The 19,544-nt window shown below is 46.4% G+C and overlaps 1 pseudogene; it reads right to left on the bottom strand.

The window, feature by feature from the left end:
• Positions 1 to 17,107: 17,107 nt before the first annotated feature.
• On the bottom strand, positions 17,108 to 18,681 carry LOC117360370 (annotated as a pseudogene).
• Between the last annotated feature and the right edge of the window lie 863 nt (positions 18,682 to 19,544).

Genomic DNA, 19,544 nt, shown 5'->3' with positions numbered 1-19,544 from the left:
TTTTTTTCTTTTTTGCTCTCCTCTTTCAGGGTTCCGTTCCAGGCTCGGAGGCACAAGTCTGCCTTCCACAGTGATCCCCAAGCCCGTCAGCCACCTGCCTCCGATACCTTGCCGTTTCAGCTCTCAAAAAAAAAAAAAACGGCGATTTTTCTCTTTGGCTCCTTTCTCTCATGCCTTATCTCAGTTTCGGCGGAGGAGGGCAATATCAATATGCCACAATTTCAACAACAATTTTAATTGTTTTTCTTTGAAATTAACATTAGGGGATAATTTTTTTTTAGTAATCTTTGCCTAGTTGAAGAGGAGCGTCGCGATCACACTTCCATCTTGTGTTCGCGTTAAGCCACGCCCCCAATCCGTAATATTTTAAATGTGTGGTCAATTCAGAAATCCATTCTGTTTTTATTTTTGGTATTGCTATTAAGATATCATCCATGTAATGATAAATTAACACTTCGGGAGTATTTGCTCTGAAGCTTTGTAATGCCTATGAAACATATATCTGACACAGAGTGGGACTGTTTAACATCCCTTGTGGTAATACTGTTCACTGATACCCCTGAGTTGGTTGACTGTGATTAAGAACAGGAACAGTGAACGCAATTTTTTTTTTATCATCTGGATGTAGAGCAGAGGTGTCCAACCTGTGACCCGAGGGCCGCATGCAGCCCCGTGAAGTATTTTGTGCGGCCCCGGTAGAGGGCGATGCAGTGTTTTCCTCTTTTGGCTCCGGGTGTTTACCGTCTTGCTGGCTCCCTCCTCTGTCTTGCTGCAGCATTTGCGCGTTTGTGCGGCCCTAGAAACATTTTTTTTAGCCAGTGCAGCCCAGAAAAGCCAAAAGGTTGGACACCCTTGATGTAGAGGAATTGTGAAAAAACGATCTTTAAGGTCTATTACCAAAACCTACCATTTTATCGGGATTATGTTAACATAACTAGGATTTGGAGTGCCACACTGTAAAGGGCCCATCGGCTGAATGCATTGATTTATTTTCCTAAGATCATGCAGTAATCGCCATTTACCTGATTTTTTCTTTATTACAAACACCAGAGAATTCCAGGGGCTTGTCGTAGGCTCTAATGTTTAGCATTCAATTGTTCTTGAACTAATTGATGTAAAGCTTCTAACTTTGGCTGGGTTAATGGCCATTGATCAACCAACAATGGAGTGTCAGCAAGCCACTTTAAGAGCAAGTCTGTATGACTCATTATTGTATCTGCAGCACAGTGTTGAATTGTGATAAATACTCTTCCCCAGAGATTTAGATGAGCTGGCAAAATATATGGTCTGACAGTGGCTGTCTGCTTTGTTCCTTCTACTGTGACTGTCAGCCACTTTGCTTCACTTCCTGGCTTCCCCCAATTCCCCACACTTGTTTCACTTGGTCAATGGCCCATTCTGATGGCCATTGATTCAGAGCTATTACCGTGACATCTGCTCCAGTATCTAATAACCCTTGAAACAAAATGTTATTGAGATAGACATTCACAAAAGGGCGACTGTTACCTCTTATTTGTGTAAGAGAGTATACTTGCTTTGTAATTGAACCAAATCCTTGATTCACACGCAACACCTCTTTTCCTCCTGCAGGTAAGATAAATGGCAACAAGATTAATTGAGCAAATGATTTTCCTGAGCACACAGTTTGAGAAATGTTAGTCCAAGTTTGCATCTTTATTTTTCCTGTGTAGTCAGCATCTATCACTCCAGGAATTATAAATATACCCTTTAGTGCAGCAGAAGCTCTGGGTAATACCAATCCTACAGAGTTAGGAGGTAAAGGTCCCGAAAGCTGAGATTCCAATCCATATATTTCTCCTGCTATTTTCAATTCCTGTTTTGCTTGAATATATAAGTCTATGCCCGCACTTTGAGTTGTTTCAGATTTTGAATTTAACACAGTTGGCTTTGCGCTTGAAATTTCAAGGGGCATGTTATTGTAGTCTCTGTTTGTACCGGGGCCAGAGACCTGCCCGATGGGAAGTTTCCTGAAGGGTTGTGTCTCGCTGTTTCTGAGCGACATTGGTTAGCCCAATGATATCCCTTCTTACATTTTGGACAAATACTAGGTGGTTGTCCTCTGTTCAATATGGGCGGTTTATTAATATTTGCCTTGCAGTTTCATTTGAAGTGTCCTGGTTTACCACAGCCATAACAAGTGCCTTTTGGAGTGGAACTTTTTTGTACTGCAGCTGCTAGAAGGCTCATTTGATAGGTTTGAGTACCAATATCAGCATAAGCTCGCAGCATATCAGCTAAGGTAAGATCTTCCCTGTTGCCTAAGCCTTGCAATGCTTTACAGCAATCTAAATTGGCATTGTATTTGGCTAATTTCATCATTAAATCACTTTGAGCCTCCTTATTATCTACTTGTCTTTGTATTGCTTCCTGTAACCTATTTATAAATTCTATATGAGGCTCGGTGGTTCCCTGTTTGATGCTTGCATAACTTTTAACTGGTGTTCCTGAGGCTGGTATCTTTATGGTATGCTCTGAAGGCACGCTGACTACCTATCGTCAGCGTTTTGGTTGGAAGTACACCTTGTTGGGGAATAGTAGAGAAATTTCCTATTCCATATAACTGAACTGGGGTATAAAGCCCTCCAGACTGTAAAGCTCTCCGTTGAGCCTCCCTTTGATATTCATTATCCCACATAACATATTGTCCCATAGTCAATACCATGCACATAATGTCTTTCCAATCTTGTGGTATTAAAGTATGCGCCCCAGCCATGGTTTCAAATAACCCGGCTGTGAAATTACTTCTTAAACCTGTCTCTGAAATAGATTTACGAATTTCTCGCAATATTGCAAAGGATAATGGTTAATAAGTAGCTATCTGTCCTGGACCATTAGTATCTCAGGCATATGTGACTGGGTAGGCTTGAATTAAATCTTTCATATCTTCGGCTTCTAATTGCCCTTCCTCTCTGGCCTTTTTCATCATTGCTTGAAACGTATTTAAAGGGTGCGCTAATGTTTCTTCCTTTTTTGCACTTAAAGGAGCTGGAGGTAACTGTGTGGGAGGTATGATTTTTGGATGTGTTCTGACTGGAATAGTTTGGGGGGGGGAACAGTTAATGAGACCGTTGACACCTTGGAGGACACCTCTGTCCCTACCTTTTCCAAGGCACACTTGCACTGATGCCATAAAATTAATGTCTGCCAATGCCCTAGGCTCTTTATTTTGGGGAAGGGTATCTTTAGCCACCCCTGAAATACCTTCTATTTATAATTCTTCAGGCCCTCTGAAATGCCACCAAATGTTCAATAAAATTTCATAACACTTGGCTTTATGCATCCAAATCTTCATCGGGTCACTTTATGAAACATTATATTAACTCCAAATAGTTAAACCATTAACTTTTCTAAGTTAAAGAAATATGTTGTACTTAGCTTAGGTGGTGGACAGCAAGGGACAAGTTCGCCAACATGTTTCACCCTTGGGGGGTTTCCTCAGGGCTACAATCCCTTGGTTTAATTTGAACTTCACGACGTGACCACCCAGTGTTTTTTTACCCTAGGCTCAGCATACAAAACTTTCCCGACTCTAAGCCAATCTTCTACTTTTATAGATCCCTCTTCTGGATACCAGGGGCAGTGCTCTCTTATCTCTTGTATTAAACATTGTAACTGCGAATCAGATACCTCTTTATCCCAGGACAAGCAGGCATGATATTCTCACATGTGGGTGATGTCATCTACGGAGCCCCGATGCGGACAGCATTTCAAGCAAACTTGATTGAAGATTCAAGCTTGCTGTGCTGCACCACGCATGCGTGCCTCCTACTCCACTAGAGGGCGCATCCCCTCCTCGTGGTCTCCAGTTCGTTTTTTTCCGCAGTGCTAAGATGACTTGTTTTTTCCTAGCTCTGCCCCAAGTGCCTTCTTTGCACCGCGATTTATTGTTTTTCATAGTTTAAAAGTCTGTATAGTTATAGTACTGTAGTTACTTCTTTTTCCTGCTCATCGCGTTTAAATGCGCTTTCGTTCGCGACCCGGGGGCTCCCGGGTCATTGCGGCCGCGTGGCCTGGTAGGCCGCGATCGCCTGATTTTTTTATGTCCCGGCCTGTTACCGGCTTCAAAAAGTGCACCAGTTGCGAGCGTCTACTATCGATCACAGACCCGCATCGCTGGTGCATCCTTTGCCTGGGGGCCGATCATCCGACCAAAACTTGCCCCGGTGCGCAACCTTCCAACACCGGGGGCTCCGCCGACGACGGGCCCACATGGCGGACCTGTTTGCTGCCGACCAACCCTCGACCTTGGCCTCGAGGTCGGCCCCGGCCTTGACCTCAGCCTCGGGTCCCTCGGCCCCACCTCGGGACTCGACCTCGAAGACCCCGAGCTCTCAAAAATCTTCGGCTCCGGGTAAGTCCCCTCTTCCTTCCTCAGGTTCCATACCTTCGAAGAACCCAACCTCGGGGACAATGGCCGGGCAAGGGGGGGGAGTTCCTTTCCCACGGTCCCGGCGAAACCCTCGAAGACCTCTGGGCGTGCCTCCACCACTCGGGAATGCTCAAAATCGAGATCGCCCTCGGTGGAGTGCACCGCGGCCTCGGACATGCCATCGATGCTGTCCATGCCGGTGTTCCAGGATATGTTCCGGGCAATGATCTCGACGGAGCTATCGGCTGCCCTGGATCACCTTCACCCGGCCCCGACCTCAACCTCGCGTGCGCCGGTCCAGCCTGAGCCCCGTGTCGAGACCCCTCGGGGCAAAGTGTGCCATTTCCATCGCCTCTCTGCTTCCTCAGATTCCTCTCCGAGGCACTCGAGGCGTTCGTCCCCGGCGGAGCTGCGCGGGGCGAAACGTAGATCGAAGCCCCTCGACTCCTCGGGCAGCCGACTTTCCAAAAAGGCCCGGAGTTCACCACCGAACCGAGGCCGATCGCCCTCGACTCGATCGGGGGGACCGCTACGGGTTACCGAGCTATCTCTCACTAACCCCAAGCTGTTACTGACTCTCCCTCAGTCCGGGGCTCCGGTCCGAGGCTCTAGGCTTTCGCCGAGGGAGTTTGGGGAGAGGTCTCCGACCCGACATCGGTCGGTGCCCCTTACCCCGGCGGCGTCCCCGAGGGGCTCCTCGAGGCGACGCAGGTCCTCAACGCCGGAGCGCTTCCATAGCGCGTCCCCGGTATCGGATCGAGGGTCCGAGCGAGAACCTCGCTATTCGAGGGAGGCTTCTCCTTCCTTCTCAGCGAAACGGAGGTCTCGTTCACCGTCCCCACAAGGGGCCACGGGATCACACCGGCCTTCCTTTACGAGGTTCGTCCAGGACATGGGGCGTGCCCTTGATTTGGACTTACAATCTGACTCGAGGTACTCCATGGAATACCTGGCGGAGCTGGATATGCCTTCTCTGCCCCGAGAGTCCCTCCGGCTGCCACTGAACCCGGTGCTCCGGCAGACCCTCATCAGGAACCTCGAAACTCCATACATGGTGACGGCCGTCCCATCTAAAATGGAGTCAAAGTACCATACAGTACCCTGCCCGGGGTTCAAGCAATCACAGTTGTCCCACCAATCTTTACTGGTGGAGTCTTCGTTAAAGAAAGCTCACCCCTCTAGGGTATCTGCGGCGGTCCCTCCGGGACGCGAGGGCAGGACACTTGACAAATTTGGCCGCCGTTTGTATCAGAACTCTATGATGACCTCTAGAGTTCTGAACTATACATTCACTTTTTCCTCTTATCTGAAGCACCTCATCGGGCTGCTGAGTGCCTTCTCGGTGGATTTACCTGCCCCCCGCCAAGCAGCATTTGGCCTCCTCCTCGAGGATTTTTCAAACCTCCGACTGCACCTGTTCCACGCCGCTTACGACGGCTTCGAACTTTCATCCAGGGTAGCAGCCTTCGCTGTGGCCATGCGCCGGCTGGCGTGGCTGCGGCTGGTTGATATGGACCCTAACCTCCAGGATCGGTTAGCTAACCTCCCTTGCGTCGGTAAGGAACTGTTTGACAACACTATCGAAGCAGCGACGAAACGGCTATCGGAACATGAACGTTCCTTTGCTTCACTCGTCCGGCAAAAGCCTAAACCGCCGGTCTCTCGACCTTTTCGGGGATTGCCTCGCCGCTACCCCCAGAAATCCACTCCGGCCTTTTCCAGACCGCCGCCTCGGCGCCCCCAGACTCATTCTAGGGCTTTACCAAAATCTCAGCCTACTGCGTCTGCGAAGCCGTCTCCGTCCTTTTGACGGGATGAGCGGACGGGGGCTGGCCCCCTCCGCGCTTCTGCCTGGCCTCCTTCCCATCGGGGGCCGCCTATGAGCCTATTACCCTCGCTGGGAAGCCATAACGTCAGACTCATGGGTCCTTGGCGTGATCTCATCAGGGTACTCACTCAACTTTCGAGAGATTCCTCCCGACAGCCCACCAAGTGCGTGTCCCCCCCAATCGAACGCAGTTGTCCCTCCTCCTCTCCGAGGCACAGGACCTCCTTCGCCTGCGGGGCGGTAGAACTGGTCCCCCAAAAACAGAAGGACCAGGGGTTTTACTCCCGTTACTTCCTGGTACCGAAGAAGACGGGGGACCTGCGCCCGATTCTAGACTTAAGGCGCCTGAACAAATTTCTGGTGCGGGAAAAGTTTTGGATGCTTTCCCTTCCGATTCTTTACCCCTTGATCAACGAGGGCGATTGGCTCTGCTCCCTCGATCTGAAGGAGGCCTACACCCATGTTCCGGTGCACCCTGCTTGTCGCAGGTACCTGCGCTTTCAGGTGGGGGACCTCCATCTGCAATATCGGGTCCTCCCCTTCAGCCTGTCCTCGTCCCCTCGGGTCTTCACAAAGTGCCTCGTAGTGGTCGCGGCTGCCTTGCGCTCCCAGGGTCTGCAGGTATTCCCCTACCTGGACGATTGGTTGATCAAAGCCCTGACCAGGGAGGGGGTTATCTCAGCGACCCGACAGACTATTACTTCTCTTCAGAGTCTGGGGTTCGAAGTAAACTTTCCAAAATCCCAGCTGTGCCCCTCTCAGTCCTTACAATTCATCGGGGCCGTGCTGGACACGGTCCGTCTTTGTTCCTTCCTCCCTCCTCAGCATCTGGAGGCACTGGTAAATTTGAGCCGACAGATCTCGAGGTCGACCTCTGTCTCGGCGCGACAAATGATGACCCTCCTCGGCCATATGGCCTCTACCGTCCACGTCACTCCGCTTGCCCGTCTTCATTTGCGGTTACCACAGTGGACTTTGGCCTCACAATGGCGTCAGGATCGGGACCCGATCAACCGCCCCGTGACAGTGACTCCTTTGCAAAAATCGCTCCGTTGGTGGGCTGACTCTTCGAATCTTTCCAAAGGTTTGCTCTTTCTCGCCCCTCCACACCACAAGGTCCTAACCATGGACTCGTCAGAGTATGCTTGGGGGGCTCATGTGGACGGTCTCCGCACTCAAGGTCTGTGGTCAACAGAGGATCGCCACTGCCACATCAACGTGCTGGAGCTTCGGGCCATTTACCTCGCCGCGGTGGCCTTTCAACACCTGCTTCACGACCGGGTGGTTCTCGTCCGCACAGACAACCAGGTGGTGATGTACTACGTAAACAAGCAGGGAGGGACGGGGTCATGGTCCCTCTGCCAAGAAGCTCTGCGTCTCTGGGAATGGGCGGTCTCCCAAAACATCCTCCTTCGAGCGGTTTACATACAGGGAGAGCAAAACTGTCTGGCGGACAGGCTCAGCCGCCTCCTCTAGCCACACGAGTGGTCCCTGCATTCGCAGGTCCTGCGACAGGTGTTCGACACATGGGGGACTCCCCAGATAGATCTGTTCGCCTCCCCGACAATCACAAACTGCCTCTCTTCTGTTCAAGGATATACTCCCCGGACCGTCTCGAGGCCGATGCCTTCCTCCTCGATTGGGAGGGGAAGTTCCTCTACGTGTTCCCGCCTTTTCCTCTGATTCTGAGGATGCTGGTTCATTTGAAATCAGTGAGGGCCACTCTGATCTTGATTGCTCCTCGGTGGCCCCGCCAGCCTTGGTTTTCCCTACTACTTCAACTCAGTGTCAGGGAACTTCTGCTTCTGCCTGTGTTTCCCTCTCTGCTATCTCAGAGTCGGGGTTCACTGTTACATCCCAATCTTCAATCTCTACATCTGACTGCTTGGTTTCTGTCCCCCTGACTTCTCTCCCTGTGTTTCAGTCGGTCAGGGAGGTGTTGGAGGCTTCTCGGAAAGTCTCGACCAGACTCTGCTATTCCCAGAAGTGGACTAGATTCTCGTCCTGGTGCTCCTCTCACCGCCAGGACCCGGTGTCGGTCCCTGTGCCTTTGGTTCTGGAGTATTTGCTCCATTTATCTCACTCTGGCCTGAAGACCAATTCCATTCGAGTACATCTCAGCGCCATTGCTGCCTTTCATCACCCCTGGAAGGGAAGGCTCTTTCACTCCATCCCTTGGTTTCTCGTTTCATGAAGGGTCTTTTGAATGTTCATCCTCCCCTCAAACCGCCTCCTGTGGTTTGGGATCTTAATGTGGTTCTAGCTCAACTGATGAAACCTCCATTTGAGCCTATGGATAAGTGTCATCTTAAGTTTCTCACTTGGAAAGTGATCTTCCTACTCGCTCTCACTTCTGCTCGGAGGATTAGCGAGCTGCAGGCTTTGGTGGCGGACCCACCTTTCACGGTATTCCATCATGACAAGGTGGTTCTCCGCACTCACCCTAAGTTTTTGCCTAAGGTGGTATCTGATTTTCATCTCAACCAGTCCATTGTTCTGCCTGTGTTCTTTCCCAAGCCCCACTCTCATCCTGGAGAGGTGGCGCTCCACATTCTTGACTGCAAGAGGGCGTTGGCTTTTTATCTTCAACGCACTCAGTCTCATCGGACAGTTCCACAATTGTTTTTGTCCTTTGACCCTAATAGGCTGGGACGCCCAGTTTCCAAGCGCACCGTGTCCAACTGGTTGGCTGCTTGTATTTCTTTCTGCTACGCTCAGGCTGGTCTCGCGCTGCATGGTCGAGTTACGGGGCATAAAGTCCGAGCGATGGCAGCTTTGGTAGCTTTCCTCAGGTCCACGCCTATTGAGGATATCTGCAAGGCTGCCACGTGGTCTTCGGTTCATACTTTCACCTCCCACTACTGCCTGGATACACTGTCCAGGAGCGAAGGCCGGTTCGGCCAATCGGTTTTACGTAATCTATTTTCTTAAATTGCCAACTTCCCTCCGCCCCTTTTTATTAGCTTGGAGGTCACCCACATGTGAGAATATCATGCCTGCTTGTCCTGGGATAAAGCACAGTTACTTACCGTAACAGGTGTTTATCCAGCCCAGTGTTCCCGCTAAGCTGCGCTGACGTGCGCTGGCGCACAAAATATTAGGTCGCAGCGCACAAGTTTCTCGTCACAGCGCAGGACCGGCAAGATTGACTCATTTGAACTTCTGCAAGATCAGCATCGGAAGCGTGCGCTGGGCCGGAGAGATCTTGGGGAGCCTCCGACAGTGGCTTTCTCCCCTCTCTGCAGCTCTCCTTTACTTCCCAGCGCAGCGATTCACGAAGGCAGCCTCGGGGCTTTTGCTGAGTCGCGGCTGCCTCTGATGATGCAACTTCCTCTTTCCTCAGAGGCGGCGCGACACAACAAAGGACCCGAGGCTGCCTTCGTGAATCGCTGCGCTGGGAAGTAAGAAGAGCTGCTGGGAGGGGAGAAAACCACTATCAGTCTGGGAAGCTGCTGGGCAGGGGAAAAAAGGGACAGCTGCTACTGGAAAGGGAGAAGGAGAGATGCTTCTGGGAGGGGAGGAGGGAAAGGAATCTGGGAAGCTGCTGGGCCAGGAAAAAAAAGGGACAGCTGCTACTGGAGAGGGAGAAGGAGAAGGAGAGATGCATCTGGGAGGGGAGGAGGGAAAGGAATCTGGGAAGCTGCTGGGCCAGGAAAAAAAAGGACAGCTGCTACTGGAGAGGGAGAAGAAGGAGAGATGCTTCTGGGAGGGGAGGAGGGAAAGGAATCTGGGAAGCTGCTGGGCAAGGAAAAAAAGGGACAGCTGCTACTGGATAAGGAGAAGAAGGAGAGATGCTTCTGGGAGGGGAGGAGGGAAAGGAATCTGGGAAGCTGCTGGGCTAGGAAAAAAAGGGACAGCTGCTACTGGAGAGGGAGAAGGAGACGGAGAGATGCTTCTGGGAGGGGAGGAGGGAAAGGAATCTGGGAAGCTGCTGGGCCAGGAAAAAAAGGGACAGCTGCTACTGGATAAGGAGAAGAAGGAGAGATGCTTCTGGGAGGGGAGGAGGGAAAGGAATCTGGGAAGCTGCTGGGCTAGGAAAAAAAGGGACAGCTGCTACTGGAGAGGGAGAAGGAGACGGAGAGATGCTTCTGGGAGGGGAGGAGGGAAAGGAATCTGGGAAGCTGCTGGGCAAGGAAAAAAAAGGGACAGCTGCTACTGGAGAGGGAGACGGAGAGATGCTGCTGGGAGGGGAGGAAGGGAAGAGAGTTACTGCTGGACAGGAGGCTGGGAGAAAGAAAGAAAGGGGGCAGGCAGGGAAACAGAAGGAAAGAAGAGAAACAGAAAAAAAGAAAGAAAGGTCAGGGAGAGAGGAAGAAAAAGTTGGGGGAGGGAATGAGGTGTGGAGGAGAGAAAGCATACAGGCTGATAGAAGGGAAGAAAGATTGGATGCACAGTCAGAAGAAGAAAGTGCAACCAGAAATCACCAGACAAGGTAGGAAAAATGATTTTATTTTAAATTTAGCAAAGTGGAGGCAGTATTACCACAGTTTTCAAAGGAATTTGCCCAAATAACTTAATAGTTAACTGGGTAAATTCCCAGAGATGAAAACTTCCCTTCACTTACTATGCACAGTTCTGAATTTATATCTGCTGTCTATATTTTACAATATGGTCCCCTTTTACTAAACCACAATAGTGGTTTTTAGCGCAGGGAGCCTATGAGCGTCAAGAGCAGTGCTGGGCATTCAGCGCAGCTCCCTGCGCTAAAAACTGCTATTGTGGTTTAATAAAAAGGATGGAGGGTATATTTGTCTATTTTTGTATGCTATAAAAACCAAATACAGAGAGAGACTGAGAGCTGTTGACGAAGAGCTACGTGTGTGTCTTTCTTCCATTCCAGCCAGAATATCAGCTTTGTGTTCAGCCATGAAACAAGTGTGCCTTTGCCCAAAAAAGGTTGAAAAACACTGGTCTAGAAATTGAAAGCATCAAACGTATTGTCTTCTGGACTGTTTTTAATTTACAGTTTACACATATGGATGTAACAGACATAACTACATTTGTTGTAAAACATTTATTAAGATATCATTTCATCCCTACAATTTCTGTGTTCTTAAAAATATTATTTAACGTTATTTAATTTAGCGTGTAGGCCTAAAATTCCTTTGAATACCTCGTCCTCATGTATCAGCAACTTTGACAACATATTTATTTGGCTCATAACTTGCTGGCGCCCGATATTTTTAGCTCACAGTGAAAAAAGTTTGCTCACAACACCCGCCCGCTTAGAGGGAACACTGCCAGGGACAGCAGGCAATATTCTCACAACCCGCCCACCTCCCCGGGGTTGGCTTCTTTGCTGGATATGTGAACTGGAGACCACGAGGAGGGGATGCGCCCTCTAGTGGAGCAGGAGGCACGCATGCGTGGTGCAGCACAGCAAGCTTGAATCTTCAATCAAGTTTGCTTGAAATGCTGTCCGCATCGGGGTTCCGTAGATGATGTCACCCACATGTGAGAATATATGCCTGCTGTCCCTGGATAACACCTGTTACAGTAAGTAACTGTGCTTTATCTGTATGTCTCAGAATATACCTCAATTCTTTCACATGAGCACACTGTAAATCTGACAGGGAATTTCCCATACTTACTCGAGGGGATCCCGGAGGATGAGGTGCACTTAATCTTATCATCAGACGGAGCAAGCAGGGCGAAGGGTCCCTGTTCCAGGCGCCACTTGTAGGGATGAGGCTTGACACAGAACTCAGATTGGGATGAGGCATTCCTAAATGAAAGGCCTCTAATCCTTTTGAGTATCTTAACTCCCTTATTTACTTATTTAATGCTTTGCAAGGTTACAGTCTCATCATGCATTTACAGTGCGGATTATACCAAGGTAACTCCCTTGTTTACATATCTAATGTGATTCTCAAAGCTACCATCTCACGTGACATCTGAATACATTATAACGGTTACAATAAAGTGTTTCCCTTGTTTACACATCTAATACTTCTAAAAGCTTACCATTGCATGTGACATTCTAAAGGTTATAATGCATGCAGCGCGTGACAGAGGCCTGCTTTTACACGTAGGTAATGTCTGTCTGCTGCCCATGTAAGGACTACTTAAACAAGATAAGGAATAAGATTAGGGTTAATTTGTGACAGGTAAGGGAGAGAGAGGGAATGATTCAGTATTCATTCACATGGGCTTAAGATCAGTGTGCTGATCTTGCCTTGTATCAGAACTGCGTCCCTTCAATCCAATACATACCTTGATGCAGAATAAAGGCTTGATGATACCTATAAAAATTTGGAAAATGTACCCCTCCCGCCAATTGTGATTTTTGCAAGGATACTAAGGCGATTCTAGAGGTTTTATCAAGCCAAAGGAATTTTGTAAGAATCCCATTCAGTTTTTTATAAAAGGACCCTTGGAAATAAACTGGCAACATACTCTTTTGGTAGCAAACTACAGGCGAAATCATTATTTTGATGGTTTGTACTCTCCCTCACCAAGAAAGATGTAATGGGTTCCAATGCTCACACATTTCTTTGACTTTCAGCAATAAAGACTTTTCATTTACTGTCATTGTATCTTCCAATGTTTTTTGAATCATTATACCCAAATATTTTATTCCCTCTTCCTTCCAAAGGAATGGGAAATGGATCAAATAAACCTTTTACACAATGCACATTCAATGGAAGAACCTCTGATTTACTCCAATTTATCTTATATCCAGAAAATTTACCAAAACTATCTATCAATTCCAGTAAATGAGGGATGGTTGATTCAGGATTTCTCAAATGAAGCAAAATATCATCTGCATAAGCTGAAACTTTATAATCTCGACCTGAATATGAAATTCTCTGTATCTCCTTTGCCTGCCGAATAGCCAACAACAAGGGTTCCAAAACAATATCAAAAAGCAAAGGAGATAAGGGACATAAGAACATAAACAGTACCTCTGCTGGGTCAGACCAGAAGTCCATCACACCCAGCAGTTCGCTCACGCGGCAGCCCATCAGGTCCAGGACCTTTTGTAGTAATCCTCTTTCTATACCCTTCTATCTCCTTTTCCTTCAGGAAATTATCTAATCCCTTCTTGAACCCCAAAACCATACTCTGTCCTATCACACCCTCTGGAAGCGCATTCCAGGTGTCCACCACCCTTTGGGTGAAGAAGAACTTCCTAGCATTGGTTCTGAATCTGTCCCCTCTTAATTTTTCTGAATGCCCTCTCGTTCTTGTAGTTTTTGAACTTTTGAAGAATCTGTCCCTCTCCACTTTCTCCATGCCCTTCATGATCTTGTAAGTCTCTATCATGTCCCATCTAAGTCTCCGCTTCTCCAAGGAAGAGAGTCTCAGTTTCTCTAATCTTTCAGCATATGAAAGGTTTTCCATACCTTTTATCAATCGTGTCTCGAGTATCGCCATATACTTCTTAAGGTACAGTGACCAATATTGGACGCAGTACTCCAGATGCGGGCGCACCATCGCCCAATACAACGACAGGATAACTTCTTTCATTCTGGTTGTAATACCTTTCTTGATAGTACCCAGCATTCTATTCGCCCTCTTAGTGGCCGCTGCGCACTGTGCCAACGGCTTCATTGTGTTGTCTACTATTACCCCCAAGTCCTTTTCTTGGGTACTTTCACCCATTACCAGCCCTCCCATCGTATAGCTGTACTTCAGGTTTCTGTTTCCTACATGCAAGACTTTACATTTCTCTACATTAACCTTCATCTGCCATCTCGTCACCCACTCTTCTAGTTTGTTCAGGTCCCTTTGTAAATCTTCACAGTCCTCTTTAATCCCAACTCCACTAAATAGTTTGGTGTCGTCTGCGAATTTTATTACTTCGCACTTCATCCCTGTTTCTAGATCATTTATAAATACATTGAACAACAGCAGTCCGAGTACCAACCCCTGCGGAACACCACTCATGACCAATGTTTCCTCTAAGTTGTGCGCTTGTGCGCGCGCACACAACTTGCCGAACCTGCACATACAAATTAAAATAGCGCGCACAAAAAAATACATTTTTGCCTAAAATGATTTTCACTGCTAAAATGAAATGTTGCAGAAGATCAGCTGTTCCAATTTCCCATTTATCACATTTATTGAAGCGCTATAATATAAATTTTAAGTCATTCACGTGATTCCGTTATCTTTGACAGTTGAACTTGACACGTCACGTGCCCCATAGGGCCATAGCCTATGGCCCATAGGATATGAAACACTTCAGATTCTTTGACTTCCTGAAGTTCCGCCATATTGTTTATTTCGTGTGCAGCGTGGTACTGCGGTTGTATAACTGCATTCGTTTATTAAAATGCAACCAGATATAACTCTTAAAATGTCTAAACCGTGAATGGTGAAAAGTGTAAAACGCAAGAGAGCTTCAACAGCTTTTAGGTCTGAATGGCTTGAAGAAATTGTTGAAACGGAGACACTAGAATCTCTAAATACAATGCGTGTTTGACTGTGTGAAATATTTACCTATGACGAAGACGATGGAGTTGTGTGTTGTTATTGTCAAGATGCCAAAGCAACTGGAAAATTCTCTACTGGAAAAATATGGGATGATGTTTGGAAACTGGACTTTCTGAAACACCATCTATCAAGTAAATCTCATACCGACAGTATTAGGAAACTCAGAAGTAAAAATCCAAATTTAAGAGGAGGACTGTGCAATAAGTTCGTTAGGCACGATCTTCCCTTGCAGAAACCATGTTGGCTTGTTTTCATCAGTTTATTCCTGTCTAGATGCTCGTCAATGCTGTCTTTTATCAGCGCTTCCGCCATCTTCCCTGGAACCGAAGTCAAATTTACCAGTCTGTAGTTCCCCAGGTCACCTCTCAATCCTTTTTTAAAGATGGGCGTAACATTAGCTATCTTCCAATCCTCTGGGATCACGCCTGTTTTCAAGGATAGATTACAAACCTACTGTAGTAGCTCTGCTATTTCCTCCTTAGTTCTTTCAATACCCTAGGGTGGATTCCGTCCAGGCCCGGAGATTCGTCAGTTTTTAATCTATCTACCTGTTGTATACGTCTTCAAGGCTTATCTCCATGGATGTTAATTTTTCTGCTTGATCTCCTTTGAAGATTTTTTCAGGTTTCGGCACGTTGGATGTGTCCTCTTTTGTAAATACTGACAAAAAGAACATGTTTAGTCTATCTGCCACTTCTTTTTCCTCCTTTACCACTCCTTTCCTATGTCCGTCATCCAGCAGTCCCACCTCCTCCCTAGCCAGTTGCTTCCTTTAACATATCTGAAGAACGGTTTGAAATTTCGTGCTTCCCTGGCTAGCTTCTCTTCATATTCTCTTTTAGCTCTTCTAACCATGAGGTGGCATTCTTTTTGATGCTTCCTGTGCTCTTTCCAGTTTTCCTCGGTTTTGTCCTTTTTCCATTTCCAGAATGAATTCTTCTTATCTCCTATTGCTTTCTTTACTTCTTTCTCTTTATGCATCCTTTTCTAAATCTGGGGATATACAGATTTTGCGCCTCACTCACCATGTCCTTGAATAAAGACCAGGCTTGCTCTACAGTCTGCGATTTCTTTGAGCTGTTCCTAAGTTTCTTCCTTACCATTATGCCTGTATGCTTCATGATAGAGTTTGTACCCCGGCAGTGCTATGTCCCATTTATTTTCTTTATTCCACCATGTTTCAGAGACCCCAATGATGTCTAGGTTCTCTTTTTTGGCCATGACTTCTAGTTCTCCCATTTTGTTCCTTAGGTTGCTTGCATTAGTATACATGCAATTTAAGTCCTGGGGTTTTTTGCCTTCATTTTCTTTTCCTATGCTACGATCTTCCTAACATCCTCTTCTTGATCTGTAAACTCTTGTTTTTTGCCTGTTGTGTCTTCCCAGCATTTTTTCTCACTCAGTATCCTCTCGGGATACCTTCTTCCGAATCGTCGACACTTGGTCGACTGTCGGCTTTCCCCTTCTTCTTAGTTTAAAGCCTGCTCTATTCCTCTCTTGACGTTTGCTAGAAGTCTAGTTCTCGCCACGCTCAGGTGCAGTCCATCTCTCCTGAAGAACTTGCTCTTGCCCCAAAATGTTGTCCAGTTCCTCACGAAGTGGAACCCCTCTTCCTCACATCCTTGTCTAACTCTCCTCTTCAGACAAAAACATTCAGAGAAGGTATTATTAATATATAGTCTGGCTGAAGGGGAACTATACAAGGTTTGAATCATTTTAATAAATCTGGAACCTATCCCAAACCAATCCATTGCTTGGTACATAAAAGTCCATTCTACAGAGAAAGTCGGATCATCTATTGTTTTTGCTAAATTAAGCATGTGAAGCACCAATCTGGTGTTATTTACAGAATGTCTGTGAGCAACAAAACCCGTTTGGTGCATTCCATTCATAAGGGAGAGCCTTAGCTAACCTCAGTGCCAATAGTTTAGCCAGAATTTTGCCATCCACATTTATTAAAGAAATAGGCCTGTAGTTTGAAACCAACATGGGATCTCTGTTTGGCTTTGGCAAAACAATAGTTGTTAACGCTTCTGCTATAGTACCTGATATTTCACCTTTCGTCAGTTGCGAATGATTAAAATTTAAAAGATTTGGTAATAGTATAATTTGAAAAGATTTTTTTAAAACTCCACTGTAAATCCAGTAACCAATCACACTACCATGCCCATTCATTCTTTTACTTTACATTCAAAACTACCTTAAAAATAAATACTCGTATCAAATAACTCCATGCCCATTTGCCAATTCCAACTACTATCTATCCATGTATCCTTCAGCGTTACAAGCCAGAGTCTTTATATTTTTTTTTCTTAGAAACCATCTCCCCACTTACAGATCCTGTTTGCTTTACTTTTTATGTGGGCCACTGAAAAATATTCAACAGAACCGAGACGGTTTCAGTACTTTTTAAACCATAAACTGCAGTTGTATAGTTATCTGTATTTTTCCTACTCATTCTGAAAGTCCTTTGCATGACTTTCAGGCTCTTTGAGTTGATATTTTAGACCATTTGCATCCCGTTGACTTTGCTCCTGTAAAGACCACATATGATTTCAAGCTCTTTCCGAGTTGTATTTAGGCCTTTGAGATCATTAGCAAGCTCCCGACTCTGCTTGTGCGAACTAAGCAGTTCGTTCTTTTGACGCTGAAGTTCCGTTGTCAACAAAGCATTTTTATGCTGTAGAAAAAAGCAGTCTGTCCAGAAAACCCTGCACACTCTTTTAAGTTTCCCACATCAGCTTGCGAGTGAGTAGCCTCTTTCCTCTGCTGTTCCTCCTGTTCTTGGCACTGCCGCTGGAAACTTGCTTGCAGACTGACAATTTCCTTGTCGTAGTCTGAGGCTGCTTTATGACACTGTTCTAGCTTGGCCCACACCTCTTGCAACTCTCGTTGAAGTTCAGCAATGTTGCGGTTGCATTCGGAAGTGGCTTATTCTGCTACCTGAGTGTTAAATATTTGTCACCATTTTACCACTGTTAATGTCCCTCAACATGCCAGCTTCCTTTCCAAACTTGTCATTAATATCGCTGTTGGCAACACTTAATTTCAGCGCTTCCGCTTTCCTCCCTCCATTCATGTGATTTCTGACTACGCGTTCCAAGCCTCAGTCTGGTGTTCCACTGCTCCGTTTTTAACAGTGTTCGAGCCGGCACCGTTAAGTTAAATAGAATTTTAATTCAATTCATAGTTTTAACAGACTTTCCATGTGATTTTTGAGACCGAACTCCAAAAAATACCCAACAAAACAACCGCCTTTGCAATGAACTTCCCAAAGTTGAAATTGAAATTATACTCACCAAAATTAGCCACAAACATAAAATAAAGCTGAAGTCCCAAAATTCAAACCTCACAAATCTATCTCATCATCTCCAAAAATTGGTTTAAATATTTCTGGAGCTTAATTGGGTTTTTGTAGTGGATAGTTTTATTGTGTGTAACCTTCATCACCGATGGGTACAACAACCCATATGTGGCTCCCAATTGTCTCCGCTGTGGGTGGAGTTGTAGAAACTGTTTCCTGACTGTTACCATGGCCTTTGCAAAGTCCGGTAAAAATAAAATCATTGACTCCTTAGCAGCCCTTAATATCTCCAAAGCTTGTGGAAATCTAAGCATCCTAAAAATTAAGGGTCTTGGGCCATTCTGTCTGCTGTTTCCCCATGATGGTATATGATGTGCCCTTTCCAATTCCAACGGTTGCCTGAGGTTCAAGGTAAGCAGTTTTGGAATAAAGTCTTCTAGAAACTTAATACGGTCAGACCTCTCAGCTCCCTCCAGAAGACCCAGCAATCTGATATTCTTTATCCTGCCCCTCTTGTTCCTATCTTCCAATTCCCTAGTCAGATGAAGTATAGTCTTGTGGTCTGACTGACATTGCACTAAACAAGTTTCAGTGGCAGTTACACGATGTTCAATAGCCTCCAGCCAGATTTACCACCTCCCCTTGAACTGCTGCCACCACATTTGAGTTTTCTTGTAGCTTTTTTGAATTGTCTTGCAGCATGTCTTTAATACTCCTCATCTCCGTCATCAGCTGCTCTAAGATTTCAGCAGAGTCTTTGGGGAGTGGTATCTTAGAAGGTGTGGGAGGATCAGGTTTAGATCCTATTATTGTTTAACATCTTCCTAGCTCCTCTGGCCTCTTTAATTCAAGAAGTGGGATTCTTTCATTTATGCTGATGACATCCAGATTGTTCTGACTATTGACAAACCTCTGGATGATATGGTCAAGTCATTAGAAGCTCGCCTGTCCCCAATAATGGTCTGGTTACAAGAAAATAAATTGAAGTTAAATTTGGCTAAGACCAACTTATTATTTTATCCACTCTGTAAAGTCAGTTTCTCACCACCTTCTTTAACGCTCTTTAACACCAGTATCCCACTTTGTTCATCTCTTCGTATACTGGGGGGTTTTCTTGATCCAACTCTTTTATTTAGACTGCATATTAGTGCTGTAGTCCAAAATGAATGCATCTATTGACACGGAATGCCTTACAAATTGTTTTACATGTTTGTGACAGAGAGTATGAAACCTTACCACGTCCCCCAGCAGAACACTGGTCCTCGGACTAAACCTGTTTCCCAGAAAACCCGGCATGCCCCCTTTTGGCCAATGAGTCTCAGAAACAGGACAACTTAGAGAGAAAGACATTAGCAGAGAAAGGGGAGGGGAAGGGAGGAAAGGAAATAACCAGGAAGCAACTGCAGGGAGCTTAAAGGGAAGAGCCAGAGTCAGAAGGAGGACTCCCAGAGTGAAGGTAGAGTATGGGGAAATTGAAAGAGAACTCTATTGGGCCCCTGCCTAAGGTAAGGAACTGCTGTAATCAAATCTTACCTTTTGTTCCAGTGCCTGAAAAAAACTGCACCCAAACATTCTTTGAAGCT

Source organism: Geotrypetes seraphini, chromosome 5, assembly GCF_902459505.1.
Source record: "Geotrypetes seraphini chromosome 5, aGeoSer1.1, whole genome shotgun sequence".
NCBI classification, from domain to species: Eukaryota; Metazoa; Chordata; class Amphibia; order Gymnophiona; family Dermophiidae; genus Geotrypetes; species Geotrypetes seraphini.
The sequence above is the reverse complement of the archived record's forward strand: the minus strand, read 5'-3'. Positions and strand labels throughout refer to the sequence as shown.